Source organism: Papaver somniferum, chromosome 4, assembly GCF_003573695.1.
Source record: "Papaver somniferum cultivar HN1 chromosome 4, ASM357369v1, whole genome shotgun sequence".
Lineage (NCBI taxonomy): Eukaryota > Viridiplantae > Streptophyta > Magnoliopsida > Ranunculales > Papaveraceae > Papaver > Papaver somniferum.
In genome coordinates, this window is record NC_039361.1 from 125,812,948 (window position 1) to 125,820,310 (window position 7,363).

Here is a 7,363-nt window from a genome sequence, read left to right on the forward strand (position 1 = left end):
ATTCTCCAATGGTTAGATGTAATATAACCATTTGTTTTGTTAATACAAACGTTGTGCCTACCTAGATTATGACTATCTGTCTTTTTTACATCTATTATTGTGCAATTGTGAACTATTCTATATTCATTATTGTAAGTTCAATTATATTTCCGTGCTAAGTTCTTCTTTATATTTTTTGCTTTGCACAAATTCTTGATTCCAGCCTTCCGCAGGGCACGGGTTTACTAAATGGTGCTTATAATTCCACGAACCAGAAGTGTTATACCCATGGGAACACCGACACGGCATTCCAAAAATGTCGTGTTACCCAAGATATATGTTTCGTCAAACCCCTGTGATTTGCGTGTATTTATGGAATTTCACGCATTCCCATACTAGGGTAAGGCAACAAAATGCTAAATTAGATGGGTTCATGTTTACAATATCGTAGTAGAGTTATGGCCCTCACAAAATCTTTTCTTAAAATTTTTCAGGTTTGAACTTAATTTTACTTTCAGTTCTCTTTTCCATTAATTTTGCTATTAACCCATGTTTTTTGGGTGATGTTTCATAATTTTTGTAGGCATTTTTTGATCAAGGGAACTTATTTCAACAGCTAAATTTCGTACTAAACTTATACTCACACGGTCCAAATAAGCCCACGCTAATTTTCATTTGTTTTTAGTGTTTGAAAATATTCATTAAAAACCTTAGATTTTTTCCGGTTAATCTTTGTAGTATAGATATCAGAGATTGAGCTTGGATGATTTTTTTCCTTTTTTATTTTAGAGTTGTTGCCCAGCTCAGGAAATGGCGATAAATTTTCTCACATATCTTATCATTCATTACTCATAATTTTCAAACTTGGTGATCATACTTTTCAGGTAAATTCTTGATTCAGATTTGACAAAATGGGGTTTTTTGCTATGCTAGAAGAAACTTAAACTGAAAAAATAGTCAAATATGTCTTCCTTTGGTACCTTTGTGTTTAATATATGTTAGCCAGTTGAAACTCAAAATGTTTTTTTATTATTGAAACACAAAGCTGCGATAAAACAGCTGCAGTTCAGAGTGCTATTGGAAATAGTATCTCAAATTCCTACAAGGAAAGCATGTCGGACAATGAAGTCAATTTTAAATTTGTCGATAATGTAAGTAACCTCGCATGGTCTGGTGATTTTTCAGAACTGGAAATGGTGCATTTTTTTGTTGTTTCAACCATGATATCCTTTGTAGCTTTTAAAACACTCATCGATATATTGACTCATGTTGGGTTACTTTGATTTATTCAATTCTTCCAATCACCGTTTGAATAAGAATTCTGTATATGTTACATTAATCTTCCAGACTGCGAATTTATTTCTTCTAAGTAAGACATATTGAGAACCTTGACGGTGGAGACATGCTTTCAACTATCCAACTTGGTGTGATTTGGTTGGCATGATTAGAAAGCTGCAAAAAATTAAGCAGCTTATTCAGCATGCTTTGATGGCCAAGAGTTACAAAAGATGTTAAGTCCTTGGAATCTGAGAATCTGAAGTTACTTACTGACTGACCAAAAAGGTATCATATAGACGCATATTATAAAGACTATAGGAGAATTTTTACATCAATTTTTATAAATTTAACATTTTGTAGGTGACAAATGAGGGTAGTAATGATATGTACTTAGTATATGTCGTTTTTCTTTTGTGAATAAAGAACCTGATACTGATGACTTGCTTGAACAATTACCGGCCCTATGTAAGCTTCTTTTCTGCCCACCAACATTGGAAATGATATTTCCCATCTTAACTTAGATGGAAGAGCACGTGATTTTTAACCATGTAGTTGTGGGTTCGACTGCCACAGATGGCATTAATATTTGAGAAGGATAACATGCTTCCAATTTATGCTCACATAGTGGACTCCAATAAAAGATATTGAGTTGGACCAGGATATCGGAGAAGCTTTTTATAAATCTTCTTTTTTAAGAGATGTTACTTCTATTGTACTCGCCAGTATCTTTTTAGTTTCATCAAGCTCATAATTTTAGGATTAGAAAAAAAAGGAATGTGGTGTCATGGAGTGATCTTTAAAAACTTATTGTCCTCTTGATTCAGATACGAATAAAGTTCAAGATCTTTTTGGAACTTAGAAATTCGACGTGTTCCACTGCTGCTTTAATTTATTATCATGTATTTTGGTACGACTACACGAAATATTGCAATAGGTTTTCCCAATTCACTTGATCATAGTTGATCGAGTGACTCGCAATACGTTCTCACCCATGACTTAACAGATTCCACAAAACAGTAATATATTTTTCAATGTTTGGAATTTTCATTCTGCACAAAGTCTTAAACAGTTTTTAGTACAAAGGCAGGTGCAATTGAATCAACCAAAAAATAAAGTGTGAAGCCTCAAACTCGGATAGGGCCTGATAAGAAGGTAAAAGATATGAAAGATTATATCTAATTCATACTGGACTTCGTCACCAGCTAGCAAATTCCATTTGGCAATATAGCTCATGTTCATGGTGAAAAAGAGCTAGAAGGATCTCTGGGCGATGTGGTAAATTCAGCGAATTTGTCGAGAAGGTAAGACTTCACTTGGACTTGGATATATTGATTTGGTTTTATCATGAGGTTTACTTTTTAGGAAGTTAGTTTCTTCTCACAAATGGTACCCTTCGAATACACGTGCATATTATTCGTGATTTATAAAGGGGATACCAGTCATACTAAGTGCTGATACCATTTCATCGATCCAACAGTCAGAATCAGTGGGATTTTTTTTGTCCTATATAAAACGATATCAGCACTTAGTGGAACTGGTATTCCCTTTATGAATCGTGATATTATTGTGCTAAAGGCAGCTCCTATATATCACCTATCATGAATAATGAAGATGGGGATTGGATCGTCCTCATCTTCTTCTACTACTATTATCTAATTAGTTCTGGTTATGAAAAATTGAATGAGAAGTCATTCTAACTAAAAGAGTAATAATGTACTTGCATAAGTACACCGTCAACTCCCTGACTACTATATATCCAGATATTTATCATGTATTGAACTGACTGGAAAATCTTGCATGCATGTATTGTATTAAACGCTACCTTTATATGCAACATTCTCCAATGTGAGTTTAGCTTCATATAAGATAGTACCTTACTAAAAAGTTTTGAGTTGTAAAAAAAAATTACACTGGTAATAGTGTATGAAGTTGTTTGGAACGAGATAATTTACTGTTAACAGTTTTGATTAATGATTTTGCTCATAAATATAGTCATCTGTGGTTGTAATAGAGCTCAAGTTATAATCTATTTTAATTCCGTTGGATAATTAATGGTTCTTTCTGTCCTCCATGTGGTGATTTTTACAACAATGCTACGTTGACACCCATTTCAACCGTGAGAAATCCCATGATGGAAATTGAACGGTCAGATGGGAGCCTGGGGGGATTTGCAGATGGGAGCCCACTACTTTTCCCTCTCTCACGCGGTGATTCTCACAGTGAGAATCACGGTCAACCTAGCATTGTTGTGATTTTTATGCTTACCTTGCTCCACATGCAGGGCATTACAATTTACTTTTCCTGGAACATGATGGAGGGTGGATATCTTAGACCTATTGTGTCATTTGGAGCCTTTGTAGTAACTGCATAGTGATGGTCATTTTGTACATAGAGGTTCCTTGCAATTTTGTAGGTACGTATATGCTGAAACGTATATTCGTCAATTCTTACAATCATTTTTGCGATGACGTGTTTGAATGTTATCATTTCGGTTAGCAATTAAAAAGACTATGAATAGCAGCAATAATACATTTTATTTTTAATGGCATGAGATTAGAATGTATCTTGGGTTCATATGAGGCATCTACCCTTTCTCTTGGATTTAGTTTGGAAAATAACACTATTCTATGGAAGATGTTCTCATACGCAACTTCCAGATCTACCATGATGTTGAATCAATCCTAAATGTGCACATTATTTACATCACTTCCTCAGTTTTCATCAAAAATGAGGAAACATGAAGAGTTGCCAGGGTGGTTTCTCAGCCAATCATCATTCACATTTAGTTACCTTTGTGGTTAAAAATATAAAATTTAATTTTGATTTTGAGTTTAAATAGCAAACTTGTTGTTAAGTATGTTCCAATACTATGATCTCATGAGTCTTTTTGTGTTTCTCATGTCGTAGAGTTTGGAAAAAGAAAAGAAACAAGCACAAGATAGACACAAAAACCGTACATAAGATGAGCACAGGAGGAGAATATTCAAATTCACAACATGCAACAGAATCTCATATGATTTGAATTTTTCTTATTTGTTTTCCTAACCCTAATCTTCACATGGCACCTACAAAGCAATTAGAATTACGGATAAACTCATCATCTATCATTTTCGACGGGAAGCACTCCATACGCTTTACACTAGTTAGAGTTGAGAATCTATAATTTTATGTTAATTTTTCTTTTTTTTTGTGTCTCTAATATAAAATATTGATACTGTGATTTTTTATTTAACTACAGGGAGTTGGATCCTGGAGGAGTAATTGAGTTGGCCCATTGATTCTTAACTCAAGTATATATGATTTCTGAAAAAAGATATATCAGCTCATTTTCTTGATTACATCATCTTCGACGGGAAGTACTTCATGTGCTTTTCATTATAGTTGACAATCTATGTTACGTTAATATAATTTTTAGTGTCTCTAATATACATCAAATATTGTGATAACTACATAATAGGTTTTGTTTTTTATTTAATTACAGGGAGTCGAAGCCTGAAATAATAGTTGAGTTGGTCGCTAGATTCTTAATGCAAGTATATGTGGTATGTAATACATGTAGACAGTGTATAACATATGAAGTACGAAGAAGATTTGGTGGACTTGAAAGCTATTACTAGAGTTTTGAGGTCTAATGTTATTATGACTTTGTTTCTTTACTATTTTAAGTTTTCAAAAATTGATTAACCAAAAGATGTTTCATAGGTGTTCTAAAATCTAGCAAGAAGTGTTACCTTTAGTAGCAGACTCCAAATTATCATGATATTGACAATATCATGAACTACTTAGTAATTTTAAAGGTGGGTATAATTTTTCAAAAGTATTTTTTCCAGAAGATTTCTTAACCTCCAATACCTTAAACAATATGTAATTGGTGATTTTGGTTTCAATTATTAATCTACCAAATGATAATTTGGGGCTTTTATTGTACACCACAATTGTTATATGGGACCCCTTCTGGGACGGGTGCGGGGCGAACCCTGCCTCACCAAATCGTGGAAATTCTCGTCGTTCCCGGTGCGTAGCACGGGTTAAATACTAGTTCTTAATATAAATTTTTGTTTTGGTTACAAGGATGTAATAACAAAAAACTAGAGCCTTAAAATCCTGGGAAGGCTCTCCCCATCAAGTCATGATACAAAACATTACACAAAAAACTAGGAGGATTAGAAATTCAAATTCTTGTTAGCCTATCATTAGCTGCTTCTTTAGTTAGAGTATCCAAAACAGAGTTTACTTCCCTATACTGGTGATTACATTAAAACAACTGGACATATTAGTAATACAGTACGCAAAGTATCCAAAACCCAGCAAACCACTCGTTTTTATTTTTACACATATTTATAATATGGTGATAGTCGCCTTCCACTACTAGCTTCTTAGTTTCTAACTTAACAACAAGAAGAAATCCTCCCCTGATGGCCCAAAGTTCCGCCATGTTCTGAGTATTGTTGAAAACATATTTAGCACAAGCTGCCACAAAAGCTCCACTACTATCCCTGATAACGCCTGCATAACCAACTTCATCCCTGTCATTTTCCGCACCATCTACATTAAGTTTGAAATAGTCAGTTACTGGAGGAATCCAATTAACATGAAAAACCTTCTTTCTAAGCAAAGTAGCTTCGGAATTCTGTGTTTGAATAAATTTAAGAGCAGAATGATAAGCTTTATCTATAACTATGCTCCAATCAAATTCAGCATTGTTGAAGACTTCTTTAAATTTTAAGCACTAGATACCCATAAGATGTAAGGTATCAAATCTTTACACTCAATGGTATTATGATCACTGTTAAGTTGCATGACATTGATGATCCATTGAAGAGAGATATTAGATTGATCAACTGAAACCCCATACACATAACAGATAGCTTCCCAAATTGGAGAACTTTGTTGCAATTAAAAAAAAAAAATGAGAGATAGACTCTGGCATCTGATGACATAAAGGACACCGGTCATTGTTGATGGTGGTTTTTAGTTCAGGGATAAAAATGTAAAACCCTATATTTAATGCGTCGTTTTCAAAAGGACTGAGCCATATTAAAGTAATGAGTGCCCGGACCTCTACCTCTATACTCACACATGTACTGAGTGATCAGTATATTCAGAATGGTGCATGTAGCAAAAATCCCAAACATTCTGTAAACTCTCGCCTACATTATTCATTAGTGTATGGTTTATTAAGTATTTTCCTATGCTATGCTCCCCAGCTGAACCCTTAGTATTGGTATGACATGAAAATTAGTGTTCACTCGCAGCTGAGTAGCACAAATTTCCCGAAGTATCAAAATTAAGGTCTACATGAAAATGCTCAATCAGAAGATGCGCTAACTGCTCTATGAGAATAAAATGATTTTGTGTCAACATACAGAATTTGTTCAATTTATTCAATTTTGTGATAACTCACAAAATTCAAGTTTTGACCTAATTAATTTGCAAAGATTAGGCCTTTTTGCGCATGTGCAAATATCTCGAACCCTATTGGTCGAGGCCAAACCTACGCAAGCTAGGAAACTAATCCGCTATGGAGCTAGTAGGAGCAAAGTCCTACCAGAAAAAAATAAATAAAAGAGAAGCCGCAGAAAATAGGAGCAACAACAAAAGGAGGCGTGGCCATGTCAAATGGTCGGCCAGTTTAGGCGCCACCCGCAGACGGCCACGCCCCATGTTGCTTGACCGCCCCCTCTTTCATATCGACCAATCATGTCGCTCTAAAGCCTCCACGCGCACTAGAGATGTGTCCACGCTCCTATGCTGCTTGTCGGCCCTCCTCTTTCCCATCGACCAATCAGGTCGCTCTAAATCCGCCACATGCATATGGAATGTGGTCGGGCCCATACTTGCCATCCTTCTTTCCTATCGGCCAATCAGGTCGCTTTAAATGAGCCACGTGTTGGAGATGTGGCCACATCCTATGTTTGGCCGACCCCTTTTCTATCGATCAATCAGGTCGCTCTAAACCCGCCACACGCATTAAAAGGCCGAACTATGCCAACGGCTACCACGTCAATTGGTTAAACAATTCGCCAAACCGCGCCAACATGTTAATCGGCATGCCAACATGCCAACACGCCACTCTGCCACAACAACATGCCAACGTGCCACAAAC